This window comes from Ursus arctos, unplaced genomic scaffold (assembly GCF_023065955.2).
Source record: "Ursus arctos isolate Adak ecotype North America unplaced genomic scaffold, UrsArc2.0 scaffold_10, whole genome shotgun sequence".
NCBI classification, from domain to species: domain Eukaryota; kingdom Metazoa; phylum Chordata; class Mammalia; order Carnivora; family Ursidae; genus Ursus; species Ursus arctos.
In genome coordinates, this window is record NW_026622764.1 from 26,434,249 (window position 1) to 26,458,015 (window position 23,767).

Below are 23,767 nucleotides of genomic sequence, written 5' to 3' on the forward strand. Positions count from 1 at the left end.
GGAAGTTGTTTCATTAAATCAACAGACTATTTCTATGTAATTTTGAATTTAGTTTTATTCTTAATTAACCATAACTGACAGACTGGCCTAATATTTATGTGATATTTATGGATTTTTTAAAGAATGGACTTCTCTTTAATTTTAGAAACTAATAGAAGTGATTCAGCTGTTGAACTATTCCTGATAGGCAAACAATTACTCAGTGAATTCCTATTTACAGTAAAATTTTTTATTTATCTGAGATTTTAACTTTTGACTACATAAAGAAATGAGTTAAATTCTTCACAGCCACAAGTCTTCAGTGCAAAAAGGAAATGCTGCATAGTAGTTTAGACCTTAACCTTTGAGTTAAATCTCTATTTGGATCTTGTTTCCACCACTTATCCTAGCTGTGTACACTTAACCAACTTCCATAAGCTCCAGTATTCTCACCTGAAAGATGACCAACATCTTGGGCCGCTGAGAAAACTAAAATGAGAATTTTTTTTAAATGCACAGCACAGTGATTGGCCCAGAGTAAATGATCAACAATTATTTATATTATTATTGCAAATAACTATTTTTATAAAAATTAATTCTACTTTGGGGTAGCCTCGGTGGCTGTCGGTTAAGCATCCAACTCTTGGTTTCAGCTCAGGTAACGATCTCAGGGTATTGAGATCCAGCCCTACATGGGGCTCCAAGCTCAGCGCTGAAGCTACTTCTCTCCTCTCACTCCCTGTCCCCTCCCCCCACTCATGTGTGGGCTCTCTCCCTAAAATAAATAAATAAATAAATAAAATCTTCAAAAAAATTAATTCTACTTGGACATTCCATGAAAACATAAATTGCCCTATGTGCTTTAGGCACAATATTAGGTCACATGCCCCATTTTTTTGTTTTCTTTTGCTTTGTTTCAATAGAGGTGATGAGAGAAATAATCTAACAGCAGTGTTGCTGGTGGGAAGAAGCTTATCATTCCATAGGGCCTTCGGGGTGCTGTTCTCTTCAAAACTGAACACCTCTAGGGATTGTGCTGTGAACCTTACATGGTCAGGAGAGTTAATTTTGAATATGTGCCTTTATTTTTTTCATTCCATAATCTTTTTTTTTCTCTATGCCCACTCGTTCAGGACTCTGGTTTTCTACTGACTCCTTTTCTAAGAATTTGAGGACATTCAGATATTTGGGAGGGTGAGGAAGGATATTAGTCATCTATGTAAATTCATCCACAGTTTGCATCTTTAAGAAGTATGTCTTTCCGACTCAAAGAATGCCTAAATGGACATTAAAAGAAGTTAGGATCTATTTTGAGTAGTATTAATCTATTGGCTTTATAAATCAATATTAATCGGTTGTTACTATGGCTACCTTCCCAACTATTCCAATCTCTATTTTATTAACAATGAACCTCTAGGCTTTTTCTTCTTTTTTTAATTATGTTATTTATTTATTTATTTATTTATTTATTTATTTGAAAGAGAGAGAACGAGCGAGCATGAGCTGGGGGAGGGGCAGAGGAGGAGGGAGAGGAAGAGGGAAAGAATCCCAGGCAGACTCTGGGCTGAACATGGAGCCCAATAAAGGGCTCGATCTCACAACCCCGAGATCATGACCTGAGCCAATACCAAGAATCGGTTGCTTAACCAACTGAGCCACCCAAGTGATCCTAGGCTTTTTCTGTCTCATAAAATTCACCAAACTAAAAACTGACCAAAGTATAGCAAAGTTAAGACTCTCATTCTTCACAGAGACCAGTGAAAGCATTTTTCTACTTGCCTTCCCGCTCACTACCCAGGATCGCTTTGTAGCATTCACGCGTTAACATCACTTTTATCTCCTGTGCTTACTGAATTTATATTAACATTACTGATTCTATGTGAATTTCCTCTGCTTGGTCCTGTAGCAAAATTTAGAGTGATTATATAATTAATTTAAATAATTTATTTTAAAAGAAGTACATATTTATGGATCACCCATAAAATATCATTTACTCATTTATAAATAAATGGAATAGCTGGAAAAGAAACAAATTACAAGGCTCTGGGTTTGGAAGAAAGTCACTAAATAAAACTAAAGAAGAATAACACATTTATTTTCTTGTCATGTAGGCTTGTTGACAAACCCAACTTTACAACAAGATTCAAAAGAAAATGACATTTTAGAAATAAATACTGTAAAAATTCAAGTGTTTTTGAATAGACGAGGTTTTAAAGATGTTTGTCCTCAATTTAAGGAATTTTTTTAAAACCTCCTTTCCACCCTCCTCCCCCTATGTTTCATGAAATTTAATACACAAATATAGGTGCATCCTGAAGTATCAAAATATTATTTTCATATGTTGGGAGATTTAATCCATGCCTCTCTTAAGAAATTTAGTACTTGTTTGCTTCTAAGGCTGAGTGCATTTTGGAATAACTTTGTGTTAGCTACAAATAACAATCTTTTCAAGCCCTAGCAACCAGGCTGTGCTTTAGCAAAAGCCTTTGAAGAGTTTCTTTCACTGCCTTTGCCCCTCCTCCTTGTACATGTACTCAGGTCCTTACTATCCCAATTTAAAAGAGAGAGCAAGAGAAAGGAAGGAAGGAAGAAAGGGAGGGAAGAGAAAGGGAAGGGAGGAAAGTAGGGATGGAAGGGAGGAAGAAAAATTTGTTTAAAATGAGATTGTGTAGTTTTTCATAGTTTAAGAGTATGTGAAAGCCAAATGTACACTTACTCACCTGCTTAACATGCAAGTTTGGGGATATAATCCTTCAGCAAACAACAGGTTTATTGATTATAAAGATTCCAGTAGAGCTTTTTTTTTTTTTTGCCAATGTGTGCTGTTTTTGTGAAGAAAAAGAAGAAAAGTGATTTGGAAGTGAGCCACCTTTATTTTAAGTTCCCCAGTCAACATGTTGCCACAGCAACCAAAGTTGCTATCTGGGAAAAGACAGATGTCTTTGCTTCAATCAGGATGCAAAGCTTAGAGAAGGGAAAAAGAAAAAAAGCAATGAAAATTCATCATTTCATTATTCAAAATGTGAATTGCTCTCAGTTGGCTATGAGCCATAGTTCTTATCCACAGTATCCTTCAACATATATTCAAGTCCCCCAATATTGCAATACTTCATTTCCATTAATTAAATAATTACATCCAACACTGTCTCCTGATTCAGTTGAATTCATTCATTGCCAAAAACATTCATTATTCATATTACTATGCAGTGTATTGACAAAGATGATGTTTAACTTTACTTAATTGTGGTTGTGTCCAGAGAAAGAAAAACATGGTGACTATGAAAAAACAAAAACAAAAACAAAAAAAGGAGAGGGAAAGGACCAGAAAGCCACCTATAATTTTAGTTAACATGGTTGTTTGGCTCTATATGCTTATTGCTTCTTACCCCTGAAACTTCTCTAAAATGAAGATAAAGCAATTTATCAATGTTTAAACTAACAAGGACAAAAAGAAGAGACATCAGTAGACAAGATATTGCAACGGATTTTTGAAGATGGAAAATAAATAGAATAGTAAGTGAAGTAACAGAATTGAAGAAGTTTCATTCAAACTCTCTGGACAGGAAGATACTAAAGAACAATGAGCAAATTTAGATAGAATTACAAATAGCTTCAGTTTCAAGGACTGTAGGAGGCAGAGTGTTAAGGTGAAAAATCAAGAGCTTGGTTGTAAAAATCTGCTGCAAGAGAAGTGGGGGCTTTTAGCTTCTTTTCTCTGTGTTTCTATGGGGTTGGGGGTAAGGAAGACTTTCACTGCTGAGACTAAGATACCAGACAGATGAAGTCAAGAGGGAGGGGTGGCCCAGGTCTCAAAATAGGAAAGTTAATAAAAAGTTTACATATTATACACTACATACTACGATTTCATTCAGTTTGGTATTTGCATATTTTAAAATTAATGGACTCTATTTTTCTGAACAGTTTTAGGTATGCCAAAAACTTGTGTAGGTATACAGAGTTCCCATATATCTCCTCCCTCCTAAACACCATTTCCCCTTTTACAAGCATCTTGCTTTAGGGTGATACTTTTATTACAGTTGATGAACTAACATTAATATGTTATTATTAACCAAAAGCCAAGTTTACATTTTCTTATTCTTTGTGTTGTACTGCTCTACGGGTTTTGACAAAAGCATAATGTCATTAAAACGTCATTCAGAGTAGTTTCACTGCTCTAAAAATTCTCTGTGCTCTGCCTATTCATCCCTCTTTCCATTCTATCTGAACTTCTGCCAACCACTGACCTATTTACTGTCTCTATAGTATATCACCTTATCCAGGATGTCACATAGTTGGAATTGTATGGTATGAGCCTTTCACACTGGTTTTGTTCACTTAACAATATGCACTATCAAGGCCAAACTAACAAGGTAAGGTGAAAATATACATTGGTGCCAGAAGAAGATTTTAAGGAAGATAATACTACGATTTTGGATACTGATTTAAGCCAACAGTATCTCACAAGATGGATATGTCCTGGCAGCCGATGCCCAAAGCAGATCAGGACCAGAGGCTGTATTAATTCCATCAGGGTATTTATCACTTACACATGTCTCAGCTACCCCATTTATTTAAATTTTCTCTATAGTAAAGAAAATTAATGCTACTGATCCAATATCAGAGTAAATACTTTACATTTTCCAGTTATTCAAATATATTTTCTCATTTGGTTTCCACAAAGTGCATTATCCAAGGGCCAGTCTAGGAGAGGGGCATAATCTATAACGTGGATTAGAGAAGCAGCTCAAGGTGTACCAAAGGGTTGGATCTGGTCCATAAGCCTCATGTTCCCAACAACTGAGTTAAGCAGTACCAATGTTCAGCTCAACATGGCAGAACATATTTCTTGGAAATATTTTTTTGGATGACTGGTTTCTCCACATAAAAAGGACAATTATTTTTTTCCCAGAATATTTGAATATTAACTTATTTTTTCATAATTGATTACATATTATAAACTGCAAAGTTCATCACAATAATAATCACATGTATAGACTTAAAGTCACAACACAGTAGGTTATATGCTTTTTAAATGTTGGAATTTATCTGTATTTTCATAGAAATAATTAAATTACCATTTGGCTATATTTTATCACATATGGTACATTTAAATAGCAAAGTAATATTAGTCACCTGTTTTGTATTATGCTTGCATTACTTATTATACAAAATATGTTACAGGGATCGTAGTTTGTTTTGACTATTGAAAAACTCTGCCTCCCATGTTTACTCCTGTAACCTAGTAATTGCTTGAGAGTTCCAGAGTCCCCCTGGGAATTTCTCATATTGACAATGCATCCCAAATTGCCAGAATCTACATTTGGATATCTATGATTTTGCTAAAAATTATGTTGAAATCCATGTAGCCAAGAAATTATCCCTTTGGCTATTCATCAGAGGAGTCTCAGGAGATTAAGCATTTCAATTCTAGGGCTGAAATAATTTACTCTTTGAAAGAAATGTAAGGAAATAAAACAAGCTCAAAATTGCCTCTGAAACTATTACTTTGAAAGGAAATGTTACTTACATAGAAGATCTTTAGTGAAACAACTAAATGCCTATTTAACATTTATAACATGTTAGGAGCCACATTATTATCTATGTAAATAAAAACTTGAAAGGCATCTCATAAGATTCCCTCAAGTTACAACATTGTCTTTTAGAAGAATCCAATGTAAACCTGTTCTGTTTTAAAGAATTGCCCCAGGAAAGACTATTCAAGAAATTTCTCTTAAGGAAACAGGTCAGATAATTGTATTATCTAATCTATGGCTCTCAATCCATTTTTTGATCATTCTTAATGAAGACGAATGTGAATGATGGCCAATCTCTGCACAGACTTTGAATTGACTGGAAGACCATCATTGAGTAACTTTCTGGCCTGATTTTCTGTGAATCCATTTCAAAGCATTTCCTCAAAATGCATCATGTGGGAAGATGGAGTAGACATGCTTTTCCCTATTCCTTGCACTATGTACATCTAAACACCATAGCATTATTATCAAAACCAAAACATAAGAAGACTGAGAAATGGGAAAAAGAAGGCAAGACAGCTAAGTGCATTGGGACCCAAGGGATGACATAATGGTGAGTTCCCTCGGTTTAGTTTAGTTTTGTTTGCCTCATATCCCAGACTTGGAGTTAAAGAAGCTCACAACCCAGAAATGCCAACAGACACAGACCCCCCCCCAAAAAAAAAATCCACAGAAAGAGCCTGCTCTCTCTAATCAAAAAACCAAGATGGGCAGTCTAGCAAGATAAATACTTTTAGATAATAATGCTCTATTCAGACCAACCACCACAGGAAAAATGGTGACTAATCCCCATCTGCACCAGCAAAGGCAGAATGAAGAGCCTCAACATCCACTCCACCTGGTGGTAATGAAGTGTCCCTCCATCCATCTGCTGGGATGGGGTCAGCAGGGGCCTCATGGAGAGGTAAGATTTCCACCTGCTCCTACAGGCAGTAAGACCACAAAGGTCTGAAAAGACTAGAACAGCCATCACAGGGGTGCCTGGGTAGCGCAGTCGTTAAGCGTCTGCCTTCGGCTCAGGGCGTGATCCCAGCGTTCCGGGATCGAGTCCCACATCGGGCTCCTCCGCTGGGAGCCTGCTTCTTCCTCTCCCACTCCTCCTGCTTGTGTTCCCTCTCTCTCTGGCTGTCTCTCTGTCACATAAATAAATAAAATCTTTAAAAAAAAAAAAAAAAGAACAGCCATCACAAAATGGCTTTAACAAGCAGTTATGAACACATGTAAACCAGTTAAAAAATATAAAAACTCAGCAAAGAAATAGAAGATATAAGAAGACTGATGGAACAGAACAATATAATGACTGAAATTAAAAAAAAAAAAATGCCATGATGGGCTCAAAGACAAAATGAAGTGGGATGATGAAGGAATCAGTGAACTTGAAGGTAGAAAATAGACATTAGCAATTCTGAACAATGGAGAGAAAGTAGGCTAAACAATAAAATAATTAGTAATAGTTTCAGAGACCTGTGGGACTAAATCAAAAGCCTAACATTTGTATAATTAGAGTCCCAGAAGAAGAGGATAAGGAGGGAGGGACTGAAAAGTACTTCAAAGAAATACTGCAGAAAGATTTCTATGCTTGACAGAAAAAATAAACATATATAGTCACAAAGTTGAGTGAATCAGAATAAACCCAAAGAAATCCACACCAAGACACATCCTATTCAAACTTCTGAAAATAGAGACAAAGAAAAATCTTGAAAGCAGTGAAGGAAAAGGCACGTGTTATCTATAGGCAAAAAACAATTTGAATTATACTGGATTTCTTATCAGAAGCCATGGAAGTCAGAAGAAAGTGACGCATTTTTCAAGAGCTGAAAGAAATGTCTGTTCCTTGTTCACACTAACAACCCAAAATTCTATATCCAGTGAAATATTTTGCAGGATTCTAGCAAAAATCAAATGAAGAAAAACTAAGAAAAATTGCTTCCAACTTACCCTGCACATCGAATCCTAATAGTCCAACTTCAGGTATTCTCTCTGGCATCCCACCTAAGCAAAATCTACCTAAATGGGAAAGAGTTTTTACCCTTCTTAGTGAAAAGACACAGAAACTATAAATACTTTATGCATCACTATAAAATTGATTGTATTCATTGACATTTAAATGAATAATGTTTTTTAAATGTTGGTTGTATCACTCTTAATTAATCCTTTTAGTATGTTCATGAAGTATAATTCTAAATAACCTTTCCCAATATTGTCACAAATGGCTAACCAGATTAGATGAATCCCTTGAACTATTACAATTTACAAATTCTGAGATGCAGAGTGGACAAAACCAGTTAAACCTTAGAGAGTCGACCCCAACACTTCCAGTCAAAACACTTGCTCTAAAGATTTTAAAGCTAGAATAATATATATATAGTATTGTACTATTTAATTTTGGCTTTGTGGCCACAAAATTTACTTCTTTTATTTATCTATATTTTCCATTCTCTTTAAAACAAACATTTGAATTCTATAGAGGAAAATGAAATTAAAACATTGTCAAATTTGGTAACTATGATATGCGATCCATCTTCAGACTCAGATTCTCATGTAGATAATATCTGATCTGCGAGTAAGTATTTGGCAGTGTTCAATATGGGTTTGGGAAATCTGCCTGCAGTGTGATAATCCACTTAGGGTACTCCTCTTCTTCACGGAGACTAAACTCTTTATTCCTTAATTTGTTCTTTTAAATCCTCTTCCATCTGTTATTTGCTCTTCTGGTACCATTTTCCCTGATAATTCCATGAGCTTTGTGTTTCCTATAACAAAATCCTAATATTTTCTCTGTTGTCTTTTACAAACCGGTGTGGATGTCTGTATGTGTGTGCTTGTGATTGTGTACCTGGATATGTATTTGTATGAAAATATGTGTAGTTTTGTGGATCTATCTGTATGTATGCCTTTGTATGTGGGTATGAGTCTATGTGAGGGTGGTGTGTATATAGGTTTTTATGTGTTTGAGTGTTTATATGGGCATATTTGTTTGTATTTATCTATCCATCTATCTACCTTTAACTGTTTGTCTTCATATCTACCTACCTAGTTCCCTACCTATTATCTATCTGTAGTGCAAATCAAGAGTCACTCACACCTTATAGAATATTATTTCACTTAACAAATTCTAATGACCATTTAATCAAAAACATGTACCAAACACCCAAAAGGCACTAGGCACTATGTCAGTTACTGTGATTAAACCATTAAAATGTATAGTTTCTGCCCTTAAAAACCTTTTCTGCTCTTAAATTTTTTTTAGAAAATTGAGATTATGGATATGCAACTAAAATGTAATTTATTTTAGTCTTTAACCTAAATTATACAATCTTACTAAATTTCCTCAGCATCTCATTAAACAAAAACTTAACATTTCTTAGGCTTGCACATTAGATTCTAATAATCTGACTCAGGTGTTCTCTCCAATGCCCACCAGCCTCCTGGCATGACTTCCTGACATCTAACTTGTGATCTAGTGGAATCGAGTACTTCACCGTTTCATAAATACTCATTCCTCCTCAGTTGCCTCAAAACATTGAACATGCCAGTCCTTTTGGGCTTACCCCTTCTCTCCCAATTTCAATGCATTTAATCTGAACCACTTCCCCAAACTAGGACAGATTCCACATAGTAGTTTATACTTCACTAATTGCCTTCCTTTTGATTGTACTTCTCTCATAACAGTTCCCATAATCTGCATAAGTCAGTCAAAAATATGTAACTAGCGTGCCAGGGGCGTGGCTAGCACTGTGTTAGGCACTGGGGATACAGTCATCAATGGAAGAGACACTGCTCCCACCCACGTGGGGTACCCACATTAAATCCCAGCAGTAAAGGTAGACATTTAACAAATTATTTAAAATAAGTACATAATGAAGAATAAGTGCCATGAAAGCAGGTACAGAAGACTCTGAAACCTTGTAGCAAACATGGCTGTATGATTTTTGTGGAAGAACATTGCTAAATGGCAAATGCTTTGAGAGACCACATATCTGTGGCACCTCCTGAGTACCTTGTATAAACAGGAGACATCCAAATAATATCTACTAAATGGATAGGTATTTTTAAAAATACTAAAATCATTTGTTCCATTCATAGTAATAAGAAAGTGGAAAACTGCTTGTACAACTAGGCTGCTTTTCATTCTATTTTTAACCATGGTATAGTGAGCAAATAGCAAGGTTGTCATATGACTTTACCATATCTTCTTGATTTCAGTTACATGGATGTTCTTAGCAGATCATGGAAATAACATAGAAATCAAACTCTGATTTTAGAAAATAGCTACAGTCGTTGTTCTGTGACTTCAAGAATAAACAGTGTATTTCTAAAAGAACAAAGATTCTTACTGAATAAAAAAGCTTTACAAGTGCACTTAAAGTACGACGATTATTGCTGGCACAAAATAAGTCACATTAATTAAACAAACATCACAACCTAACATGTGCATGGCTATCCTTAGGCTAGAAATCTCTCTGGATTCAATCACAACCAGATCATCCAAGAAAAAGCACTGCTACTTGGAGACACCATTAGACACTACCATTTCCAAAAATCTACTTCGATTTCAACTTAATTGTATTGCATTTTGTATTTTGTCTTAATTTTAATACAGAACAAAATCTGATTTGAGCATTCATTTTTTTTTCTAAAAGATTTTATACACTCACTGCCCAAATTTAGCAGAAGTGATTTATAATGTCTGTTATCATGGAGCTAGGTTCAAGTAATAATGATAATATACTAGCAGATGGATAGGGCAGTTTAATCACCAGACTAGTAATAATTTGATTTCCCAAATCCAATACGGATGTATTCATTGATAAATTAGGTGTGAAGTGAAGAGGACATGAAGCCTTACAGAACAGTTATTTTCAAGCTCTGAGTTACTATGTGACTTCAAACAAATATGGGCATTCACCCCACTCTCTTCTTAGATTATTTCCATGTATGCTATTGAACAAGTAAAATGCTGGATTTGAACACTATCCAACAGATCCTATTACTTCCCCTCAAAGTCATTTTTTTTTCTGGTGTGTTAAAGTTACTGAGATGAAAAGTTTTGATAGAAACTGAACATAATAGGAACTTTTGATTTCATGTTATCTAAATAGAGTACCTGAACTACTGAAGCCAAGAAATCTGTCTTTTTTTTTTTTCGTAAGATTTAAGAGGTTATGGTTTTGAAAATTTGATAGAAGAAAGGCATCCAATACAGAAAAGTACAAAACATATGAGAAAATATCACTAAAAATCCCAATACCCATAAATTACTATAATTACCTTGCTATAAATAGCATTTCAGGCCTATACCCACACTATATCCATACTAAATAGAAGGATATACAAAAGAATGACAGGTGAGTGGATGGCAGATGTACAGATGGGTGGATAGGTGAATGGATGGACGTACATGGTTTTGTAAAACCTACAAAATATTTTCCATGATAGTTAAAATTAAAGTAAATTTTATTTAAATTTTGTTGTAATTAAATTAACCAAAGAGGACCTGAGTTAAAAATAAAGAAATTTCTGGGGCGCCTGGGTGGCACAGCGGTTAAGCGTCTGCCTTCGGCTCAGGGTGTGATCCATCGTTATGGGATCGAGCCCCACGTCAGGCTCCTCCACTATGAGCCTGCTTCTTCCTCTCCCACTCCCCCTGCTTGTGTTCCCTCTCTCGCTGGCTGTCTCTATCTCTGTCAAATAAATAAATAAAATCTTAAAAAAAAAAAAAAGGAAAAAAAATTTCCGAACTTTTTTTTTTAATTTCTGAACTTTAATCAGTCTTCTTTTAGCACAAAAGATATCCTCTTAAGTATTATGAAGTTAGAGTCATTTTAATATTTTAATTTATACATTATTATTTTACTTCCTCTTATAAAATATTAAGATTTTAAGACTGTTACTATTCCTTTATCTCATGAAACTTTGTAATTATGTTCTTATTTTTATATTATCAAGGCCTCAAATATTTATTTTTCTCTTTTTAAACCATAATTCCAACCAGTATATAATCTTGGTTCTGTTTTTTTAATGGATTCAGTGCTCATCACCAGCTCCTTTACCAAAATCTTCTTTGTTTCTAAGGACTTTATTTGTATGTACCTCTTTGAAGCCAGATTTACTTTTAGGTAGTATCAATGCCAGTGTAGCCTAGTTAGATACAGTTAAAAAACAAAAATCAGCCTTCAATGTCTAAATATTTTATTTTCGTTAGTTAGTTAGTTATGGCTTGTACAAAATACTCCATCTGTATCACTAGAGATCCAGTCTGATAGAGGCTCCACCTCAGTACTTGCCTGTATAACTAGTGTGGTAGAAGAATGGGGTGGTAGTGAATCATTCAGTGGCTCCTAAAAGACATATGTCATTTCCACTCATGTAGAAAGGGAAGACCAATCCTAATACATACTCTAAAAGAGAAGAACTGGAATATAATTGTGCCTCCAGAGATTGCCACCGTCTTACCTTCTGGTCACTGATATTTGGAACATTCTCCTTCTAGCATTCAAAGCACACTCAATGGCGACAACACACAAGTCTCATCCAGTCACTTCATCAAGTTTGAGGAGCAGGATCTCTGGATAAGTCGTGGTAGTCTCTCCATTAGGAAATGATTCATGGCTGTCCACATTACATTCAGAAGTGGCCCCTCTTGAGTTGAAACCTATGAACTAAAAAGACATGCTATTTCACCCATACACATCCAATGTAAAATGAAGAAATAGGAGTAAGATGACCTCAAAAAACAACCTTGTTGCTAAAAACAATAGGGGATAAATAGCAGATGGAGACATGTAAAACTCTGAAATACACTAGGCAAACATTTTGAGGCTCATCTACCCTGAAGAGGGAGAATATTCCTTGAATAAGCCACATCTGCTCCCTGGATATAGCTCCTTTTGTCCATCATCCTCCATACACCTTGACTCATTCCTCTGTGAAGTTCTTCCTTTCCCATTGTATGTTAGATCTAAAAGGATCCTAACTGGTATTGACATGCATAAAACAAACCAATATATACATCATAGGAGTCTCAGAGGGAGAAGAGAGATGGAAAATGGCAGACGGCTCAGTTCTTCAAGATGTGATCTATGCTTTAAATCGGCATTTGATACATAGTATTATTTCTCCCATGATCAGAATTCACTGCTCAAAAAATGTCAAAAAATGAACCCAAATAACTCTTTAGTAAAGCATTTCTTCTTCTCATTGAACATTCTCTTCTGTTAGTGAAGGAGAATAATTTTACCAGGGGGTATAATGGCCTAATATCACATTAAACTGGAATTTAAGATTGCTGCCTGGTCATTTGGGGCTTATCAGATCACTGAGACAACCGGAAGAGAAATTTACTGTATTGACCAAGGCCTTCATCCTGATTATCCTCGAAAGCAGGGTTGTGGCTAGAAGATGGAAACAAAAAGATGTATGTCAGAAGACCTCAGAGATCCTATTTTGGGTTTGTTTTATTAATTTTATTTTGAAAATTTTCAAATCTACATAGAATATTACAATAAACATCCATACCCCTTCATCTCTATGTATCAAATGTTAATATTTCACCACATTTCTTCATCTCTGCACAGATGATAGATGACAAATAGATAATAAATACATACATACATAATAGATAGAAGGATTAGTTTTCTGCTAAATCATCTGGGAGTTCATCATTGACTCCTTAATATTAAATATTTCCGCATATTATCTCCTAAGAACGAGAACATTGTCCTACATAAACATGATGCCGTTATCATCCTTAATATATCATCCGCACTTAGAATTTTCCAATTATGTCCCAAATAAAGCTGTAAAATAGTAAACAGCCTTAAGCTATAAGCCTGTTCTACTTTACATCTGCAGGAAAGCAGCAAAGGCTGGAAGTAAACTCCTGCAAGGTCATAGAAATTCACCCTTAGGTCCCCAGTACAGGATGGGATCTTAACAGTGTGGTCTTTTCTGCAATGCAGTGACATTAAAGGTGTTGCAGGTATCAAGTCACTGAGCCGAGGGCGAATAAGCTTCAGACCTAATGGTGATCCTGTCTTATTTCCTCTCATGTCCCCAGGCTCACCATTTCCTATAACCCATAGAAACAGAAAGCAACTAGAAGAATCTTTTTCGGGTTTCTTACACAGGTGGAAGGTGGGACGAGTGCCAACCAAACCCCTATATTCATGCAGTTACCTTGGCTCACATCCACCATCTCACACAAAACACTTACTTCATATGACCCTGAAGGAGTAACTTCCTGACTGCCACAGGACGCTACAAGTACAGCACCCCCATGAATTCATCTGACTCATGTATTTCTATTTCATTTACAACCACAGAGATTTTTATGCTTTGCTTGATCCCACCTAAGAGTTTTTAGTTTTCCTTTCCATACTTTATGTATTATCATTATGGGTATGGCACAGAAAATATATCATTGGAGCATAAACTATTTGCAGTATATTCATCGGAAGTAATCACCCGGACCACTCTGGTATATGTTTACGGGTAACTCTGTTCATTTCCTCAAAGCACAGAAGGACCTACACTAACGGTGACTGGGGGCAAAAATCTAGCCTGATGCTTCACACCAACTTGTGTACCTGGCCAGGGGCTGCATGCATCCATAGGAGGAAGCACCTTTTTCCAATTCACACATTATTTGCTTACCAAAATACATGTTCATATATGTGTGCCCGGTGAGAGAGGGTATCTTTTCTTTACTACGTATAAAGGCAGTTTATGGGCTTCCAATATTCTTGGTCACTTTATTCATGTGAAGTTTTTTCCTGAGGATTCTGAAAAGGTAATGAGAGGTTGTTTCTTTTTTTTTCAATCCCCACATAAAATTGATAGAGAAACTAGATGGAAAACCCAAAGTCCTAATGATAAAGAGGTCAATTCAACAAGAAGCTATAACAATGCTGAGTATGTACACATCTAACAAGAGAGTTTCATATAACATGAAGCAAAAAATAATGGGATTGAATGCACAACTCAGTCGGAGACTTCAACACTCCTCACTCATTAATTGATAGAATAAGTAGACAACATATTGAACTAACTGGTGTTAGTTCACTCCACCCAGTAGCAAAATACACCTTCTTTTTTTGAGTGCATATAAATTATCCACCAAGGTAGATCATAATTTGAGCCCCTCTCCCCCAAAAAGGAAAAATGTAATGATTTTATAAAGGATTGAAATCATGCAAAATATGTTCTCTGACCACAATGTAATTAATGTATAAATCAACAACAGAAAAATCCCCAAATATTGGAGAATTTAACAAAAATACTTCTAAATAACTAATGTATCAAAACAAAGTCCTATAGAAAATTAGATATTTAGAATTGACTTAGAATGAAAGTACAACTAGTTTAAATTTGCAGGATGCAGCTAAAGAATTACTTAGAGGAGGATTCACAATGTAAATACTTCTATTTGAAAAGGCAAAAAGTCTCAAATCAATTATCTAAAATTTTCAATGATCTAAAATCAATTATCCATTAATTATCTAATCAATTATCTAAAATATAGATGGGAATATAAATTGGTACAGCCACTATGGAAAACAGTATGGAAGTTCCTTAAAAAATTAAAAATAGAACTACCATATGATCCACCACACACAGAAAAAATAATTATATGAGGTGATAGAGATGTTAACTAACTCTGCTGTGGTAATCATTTTGCAATGTATACATGCATAAAATCATCACATTGTACATCTTAATCTTATACAAAGTTATATGTCAATTATATCTCAAAAAGCTGGAAAAAAATAAAGTAATAAATACTTCCCAGAAGATCCTGATAAAACTAACAGCAAAGTTATTGGCTCTAGGAAGTAAGTAGTTTGGTTTTCTTTTTTAAAAAAAATCAGTTTAGTCCTTAAAACAGATTATATTGAAAATTATACGTTTGTATTTTTATTAAACAACACATTTTATTGTGCTTACTCACTTGAGCAACTTTGTAAAATAAATAATCTAAACATTTTGTTTTATAAACATGAAGATATATACATTTGACTGGTGACAATATGTAGTTAGTTGTAGAACTAATAATGCTATTAAGAACCTAATTAGACAGTTTTGAAGGATAAGGAACAAATACATTATCTAGAAAACCGTTAAATAAAAGTATGCCAAGTTTATTTTTAAAATATACCAAGTAATAATTAAAAGAATTATAACGTCATTCTGCAACTTTCAGTGAATCAACGGGTCAAGGCAGTAAGCATTGATGGCTGCTAACAAAAACCAAAATAAAATAAAAGTGCAAAAACTAGAAATTATATGCCTCCTGATGAATGAGCACATCATAACTTATCATCTAACCAAAGGTATCAAACCTGGGTCTGATCAAGCCTCTGGGTCTAGATATAGGAAACTGGAAGGACAGAAGAAATTTCAACAGTTGGAAATCAGCAAAACCCAGAGTGTAGGAAACTGTAAATAGTCCAGGTTCTAAAACAGATAAATTATAAGAAAAATAAGTAAATGAACATGAAACCTGTAAAATCAAAAAAAATCAAATTAAAAATTAATAGGCAAGAGTAAACTACCATCTAAGGATTTATACCTGTGTAATAAAATATAAAGAAAAGCACAGAAATGATACTATAATTGTTATTTTTGGAGTGGTGGGGGGGTTGTGTCTGGGATGGGGAAAATGGAGTGTCTTCTGGGGTGGCTGGCATCATTCTAATTTTTTTTTAATCTGGGTGGTGATTATGGGTATGTTCAACTTTAAAAATTATTGATCTACTCATTTATTTTATATGGCCTCATGTATTTGTTTCATTTTATAATAAAGATATTAAAGCCAAAAAACAAAGATGAAACAAAATAAAACAGTTCCTGAGAATTTAGTATCAATGGGTCTTGTCATAAGCACTGAGGTACAAAGTTGACTAAAATGGTCAGTCTTTGAGGAGTTGATGGATAAAATGGATATACTAGTGGATCATTTAAATATGATGGATATTAATCACCTTGATCTTGATAATCATTCCACAATATTATACATTTATACATATCAAATCATCATATTGAACATCTTAAATACACATAATTTTTCAAAGAAATCATATATATATATATATATATATATACATACACATATACATATATATATAGAATCTGGTACATGCAACAGTGGGAATACTGTGTTACCAGAGTACTTAGTCCGGGTTCAGGTATAGAGTCTTAACACTCTGTGTTAAAATATCATCTAAATTGAGAAGGAATTACCCAGGAGAGTGTATGAGGGATGTTCTACAGAAGTAAGAGCAAAAGCAGAAAAGAAAAAGCATGATGCATGGAAGTCCTATAGAAACTCATAACTGGAACATAAAAGATATAGTGGGAAAAGACCAAATTGCACATACCTGTTTTGACCTTTAAAATGAATTTACATGTGCATTTCTATTTCGTAACATATTAATACAAAACTACATACTGTGATGACACAAATAGCTCAATACTGCACAACACAATTGTATCTGTCCATAGAATCTTCAACAAACTAATAGCAATCAAATCAGTTCTTCCAGCTACAATAATGATCACGTGATGGACACTTCAGAATAGTCCAGATTATGCTGGTGATTTTAGAGGTAATACTAGATTAAGTTGCTGGCAAAACAGTCTGTTCTTTTATACTTGTGGGTACAAATAGGCAGGAGCATGGCATACAATATAAGTCTGCATTTGAATCGAATCAGTTGTTGTGGTATTTTTTATTGGTACATCCCAGAGTCTAGCCTATCAGTCTTTATTTAATTGAAATCAAGAAGATATTGATGTCTATAAAACAGATGCCTTCCAATGTAAGGAAATATAAACTCATCATTTGACAAATATTTAAAGACTTATTGGTTACCTTATGCTGAAATCTGAAATGCTTACCATGCTGAATATATTAAATATAATATGCTATTATAGGAAAAAAATTATTTTCAGTGATTACCTCATTCCCTAATATAAAGCCAGTGAAGAGTGGTTGAATATAGAATATAGTATGTCAGTATGAAAACATAATCAGGTGAGATGACATTTTCATTAAGAACATAGTATGGGGAAGTGATTGTTAGATAAAGATATTTTTAAAGGCTTATATTGATTGACAATTACTAAATCTAGATCTTATCTATCAAAACATGGATAACAAAAAGATGTACAGTGGAAATAAGTTAATTTGCATGTATCTGGAGCCAAAAAAATTTTCATAGTGGAAGTTAGACAATCACTAACAAACTCTAATTCATTGTCCAAGAAGTCTAATAAAAACAGATGTTTATTGGGATGTTTCTTTCATAGCATCATGCAATCAGCCACTTAAAAATCCTTTCTTCCAAAAAAATTCTTTCTTCCTAGAATGAGTTATAAAAATCCATTTAAATATTGCTTCCTCCTCTTTTAAAATTGGCATTAAGCAAAGTATCAGCCAATAAAAAGCAAAACATATCCTTGAATATGGACAAGAATTATTTATGCTAGAGGAGTGGGATAAAATGTGATTCATAGGGAAAGTAAATCCATACTATCTCTGGAAAGAAAGTTTAGGTCAGAGGCATAAATTAATTGTGATCTTAAAAATAACAGTTACAGAAGAACCACTGTTTTGGTAAGATAGTGTTTTTTTTTTCTTTTAATGGGTGAAGAAAATACTCATTTTTACTTTACCAGTAAATTAGCATTTATAAAATAGCATATTATAAAAGGGATATATGGGATAGGCTATATATGCCTTATTCTTAATATCACTTATTAATTTGTGCAGGCCCTTTTTTGCTCCTTTAAACATTTACTAAACAGAGCTGTTGTGTTCAAAATTGATTTTGCTGTCTCAGCCACATTAGGCTGAGATGCTTTTTAGCTTTCATCTGAATGAACAATTTCCTAGTTAGACACACTGGATTTGGAGTTGGGTCAATAAAAGCTTTACTGTGTCCTTTCTCCTTCCTCTTAGAGCTCACAAAAGAGACCTAAATTCCATTCATCTTTTCACTTGCCACAGTGGAATCTTTAGCAATGCAATTATGGGTTGAATGAAGAAACATAGCGCGAAATTGGCAAAGAAACAAATAGGAATTCTCTATGTCCCATACTTGCACCCCTGAAGATCAGTTACTTCTGGGTATGCATGTAAATTTGTCTAACTTTAACTATTTGCCTTTGCTATGCTTTGGGAGCATAAATCCTCATCAAAGGTTTAATGTAATCCTACTGAATCTCATGTGGCTAACTCTTAAGTTATTTGCAAGGAAACCAATTTGATTGGATCCTGGTATTTAAATTTTAAATATTTTGAATGGATTGAGTCAAAAAGTTCTTTCTGAAACTGATGGCATCATTCAAAGTGATCAAGTATTAAAAAGTCAGACTTTTTTAATATTCTTAAACATTTATAAAAAATATTTTCGAAATGTCTATTTTATGGATTTTGATGTAAGAACCTTGAAATACTGTATCATTTTATCTGACACATTTGAACTGAAAATAACCAGTGCTAAACTATCAACAGTGAACGAAAAACATGCTTCCAACAAAATATGCTATAACTACAAAAAGGATGGTAGTTCCTAAGGAGAAAGCATGGCTGTTGTGTTAGTAAATCCAACGGTGGTTCCACAGCTTGAGTACCAACTGGTGTTCCACTCCACTATGCTTCACTTCAATCCAAAATGGATTGGACCAGCTCATTTCTGAGATGGGCAATGCTTTTTGGCTGATAGACTTTTTGAATCTTATCAGATGCTTTTTCTTCACAAGATGTAAGTAAAATATTGACTTATTTTCTCCATTCCAAGTTCCTTTTAAAATTTCTTTCTAGTGGCATAAATAATGAAAAAGCTATGGAATATTCAATAGAGAAAAAGGAAATAAGCAGCTAGAAGAAGGGCAGGGAAATAGGTAAATGAATATAAAAAATTCAGTTCATCAATAAGAGAAAGACAACAGTGGCATTTAATGATCAATATGCAGAAGACATGCTCAGGAATAAGTAGAAGTAACAAAATAATAAATGAATTTATTTATTCAACATATGTTTATAGTAGACCTATTCTACATCAAGCACTGTTCAAGGTTCTAGAATATAATAGCCTAAAAAAAATCAATAAACAAAACAGCCTCATGTCCCCACCTCCATGGCCCTTTTCAATGAGGAAAGATAGACAATAAGTAAACTGTTTATTAGCCAGACATTGCTGTGTACTCTAGGGAAAAAAAAGTGGGGGGGTGGGGAATATGGAGGAGATGAACCAGTAGAGATTAATATTGAACTGCATGACTTGGTCTGTCTTTATTGAGGAAAACTGACAGATGCTTATTCCTAAATATTTATTAGAAGTAGAGAAAATAAACCCTAATGTAAAATTAACCGTATTTATCAGCATAATTTCCTAGAATGGAATTATATCCATGAAAGAGGTTGAAAAATAAAAGGATGAAAATGTAAAACTCTTGGGCAAGAGGTAAAATTTATTATTGCACTTCTACCATACTGTAGGACTGTAAAATCATAGTGTGAATCAAATCCAAGTAAAATATCATAAATGTTAGTCTGAGAAATATAGACCAATGAGTATCAATTTCTTACTTGATGAACATGTGGAGTTTATATTAGTGGGTGGGCCAATGAAACAAACATAATAAGTGTGCAAAAGGAAAATAGTTTCTGTAAAAAACAGAAAAATCATGTTTACAATATGTGGATTGTTTTGGAAATAACTAAACATGTGACTGAGAGGAAATCAGTGAAGATGACTGGTGTGGGCTTTCAAAAGACCTATCATATGATTCCATATGAAAGATAATTTTATAATGAGAGGATATAAAAAGGAAATATTTGTATAGATTTAGAATTGACTTAGAAGGACACTGAGGTGAGAAAAAAGATTTTTCCTTAAGATGTAAATAACTAAAGAATGAGTATCTCTAGAGCTTATGCAACTCATGAAAAAAAGAGTGTGCAATACAATCCCCCATGTTGTCAGCAGCACATCGCTGTTCTAGGTGGTGAAATGTCAAGCTGATGGAAATAAAGCCATCAATTCACATTCAGTAACAGTTATTGAGCACCTCCCATATGCAGGGCAAAATACTAAATACTAAATTACAAAGGTGTTTTTTAAAATATGGTTCCTGTATTGATATAGTCATCAGCCAGGTGGTTAGGACTGTGATATAAAGAAAGAATTACAATGTCAGGTGCTAGGCTCGTGATATATTTATGCCTACAATGTCTTGAAAGCATGTAATTCAGGCTGGGAGTGGAGTCGTGGTTCTCAAAACAAAGATGGCTTCATTTCAAAGCCCATGCACTCTCTCACCACTAACAACTGAAAGCACAAGTTGATTGGGAGTCAAAGGAGTTACTAGGAAGAGAAAATGTCTCCTAAAATGGTACAGATATGAAAAAATGCATTTCAAGAAATAAGGAATATTCATGTAGTCAACATTAACTTTCTGAGAACCAACTATATACCAGGAACTCTGTTACAATAGTGAGATGGACAAAAATGAACAAAATAGTGTTTTAGCCCTCAAGTGTCTCACCAGTCTGGCAGGAGAGAAAGAGAGGACTAAACCTAGTACAGTGGCATATTGCCACAAGCATGTTTATGAAGAAATGCACTGAATATAGGGGTGCCCAAAACGATAAGTGATCCTCTCTGCAAGGGAAATGGGGATAGGCTCCCCAGGGTGTTCTTTTTTTTTTTTTTGTAATTGAAGTGCAGTTGACATACAATGTTATATTAGTCTCAGGTGATTCAACAAATCTATGTGTTACGCTGCTGTGCTCGCCACAAGTGTAGCTACCATCTGTCACCATACAATGCTATTACAATACCATTGACTCTATTCCCTGTGCTGTACCTTTTATCCTCATGACTTATTCATTCCATAACTGGAAACCAATTTCTCCCAATTCCTTTCACCCATTTCGACCAACCCCTACCTCATCCCCTCTGGCAACCATCAGTTTGTTCTCTGTATTTATGAGTCTGTTTCTGCTTTTTGTTTGTTTTGTTTCTTAGATTTCACATGTAAATGAAGTAATATGGTATTTGTTTTCTCTGTCTCTCTTATTTCACTTAGTGTAAAACCCTCTAAATCCATTCATGTTGCCACAAATAGCAAGATCTCATTATTTTTTGTGGCTGAATAATATTCCTTTTTTTATACACACACACACACACACACACACACACACACACACACACACACCATCTCTTCTTTATCCATCCATCTATCACTGGAGACAGGTTGTCTCAAATCTTGGCTATTGTAAATAATGCTTCAATAAACATAAGGATGCACATCTCTTTAAATTAGTGTTCTCATATTCTTTGGGTAAATACCCAGTAGTAGAATTGATGAATCATATGGTATTTCTATTTTTACTTTGCTGTGGAACCTCCATACTGTTTTCCATAGTGGCTGTGCCAATTCTTATTCCCACCAACAGTGCACAAGTGTTGCTTTCTCTCCACATCTTTTGCCAACACTTGTTTCTTGTCTTTTTGATTCTAGCCATTCTGACAGGTGTAAGGTTTCTCATCAGGGTCTTGATTTGCATTTCCCACACAATTACTGATGTTGAGCATCTTTTAATGTGTCTCTTGACCATCTGTATGGCTTCTCTGGAAAAAATGTCTGTTCTGTCCATTTTAATTGGATTATTTGCTTTTTGGTGTTAGGTTGCATAAGTTCTTTATATATATTTTGGACATTAACCCCTTATTGGATATATCATTTGTGAATATCTTCTCCCTTTCAGTAGGTTTCCTTTAATTTTGTTGATGGTTTCTTTCACTGTGCAAAAGCTTTTCATTTTCCTATAGTCCTGATAGTTTACTTTTGCTTTTGTTTCCCTTTCCTGAGAAGACATATCTAGAAAAATGTTGCAAAGGCCAATGTCAAAGAAATTACTGCCTATATTTTCTTCTAGGACTTTTATGGTTTCAGGTCTCACATTCGGGTCTTTTATCCATTTTTAGCTTTTATGTGTGGTATAAGAAAGTGGTCCAGTCTCATTCTTCTGGATGTAACTTTCTCCCCAGGGTGTTCTTAAGTCTTGGAATTCAAACACTGAAGGAAAGAAGATATTTGAGGGAGCAACATTTTGCAAAAGCACAAACACATGAATTATCTGAAAGCATTAGAAGACGATTGGAGAGTTTTACATGGTTGGAACAAAGGGTATATGTGGTATAACTGGACAGATGGACTTGTGAAGGGTCTTTCCTGCCATAGAAAATATTCCAATTTGTGTAGAACATGGATTTTATGTAAAGGAAGTATAGAAAATACCATTGGAAAATTTATTGATATCAAATGTTGAAGGATTTTGAATACTAAAATATTTCATATATTATCTGGAAATCAAGGACAATTCATTGAAGGATTTTGAGCCAGAAAGTTTAGAGAGTGTTGCTTTAAGGAAATTCAGTTAATGACAGTTTCCAAAATTGTTTCAAGGAAAAACAGTTGTACCTATGAGGATAGAATCAGAGGAATCTCATAAGAGTGATAAAGAAACAAATTTAAGTGGTGCCTGGCTGGCTCAGTTGGTGGAGCATGCAATTCTTGATATCGGGATTGTAAATTCAAGCCCCACGTTGGGTGGGTGTAGAGATCACTTAAAAAAATCTTTTAAAAAAAAGAAACAAAATTAAAAGTCAGAGGAAGGTGTCAAAGATGACTCCAAGATTTGCATCTATGTGTAAACCGTAGAGAGAAAAGAAACACTGTTCTTATCAACTGAGAGTGTGAGAACCAATATTAGAGAAGCAAAACATAAATACTCAGGATAAAATCCTGTTTACACACTATTTGGTGTATTTACAAAATGTAAAATGGAATGATTTTCTTCCCATTACAAAGTAATTTTTATTTTATATTCCTTGTAAGATGTGGGGTTTTTTTTCTGCCTTTGATTTTTCTAAAGAAACCTTTGCAAGTTTAAGTCTCCATGAAGTTCTAACATACCCTGTTTCCTACATTTGATCATTAAAAATCATGGTAACAGGCTTCTAGCAGCTGGCACTGGTATCTTCCCAGCTGTTCTTTCTCTTCTCAGCACCTCAGGATGTGGTATTGGGCAACAGACCAGTCTAGGAAATAGCCTTTACTTCCTATGATATTAGTCTCCTGATTCTACGACAAGAACAGATGTTCATCCAGAAAAAAAGAAAGAAAAAAAAATGAAGGCGATTAAGGCGTGGGAGTCTATTTCCTCATCTGCTTCCATTCGC

The 23,767-nt window shown here is 34.6% G+C and overlaps 1 long non-coding RNA gene across 2 annotated transcripts in view; it reads right to left on the reverse strand.

The window, feature by feature from the left end:
• LOC113251072 (uncharacterized) overlaps positions 1–23,767 on the reverse strand; it is a 185,978-nt gene that overhangs the window by 48,021 nt on the left and 114,190 nt on the right. Inside the window, exons 3-6 of one of the 2 annotated variants that reach the window (XR_008957750.1) lie at positions 14,169–14,296; positions 11,970–12,175; positions 7,452–7,520; positions 2,700–2,801 (exon numbers count right to left, since the gene is read on the reverse strand). This is a non-coding gene — a long non-coding RNA (uncharacterized LOC113251072). The remainder of the gene's footprint in view (positions 1–2,699; positions 2,802–7,451; positions 7,521–11,969; positions 12,176–14,168; positions 14,297–23,767) is intronic. The other variant, XR_006408920.3, reaches the window with a different exon arrangement.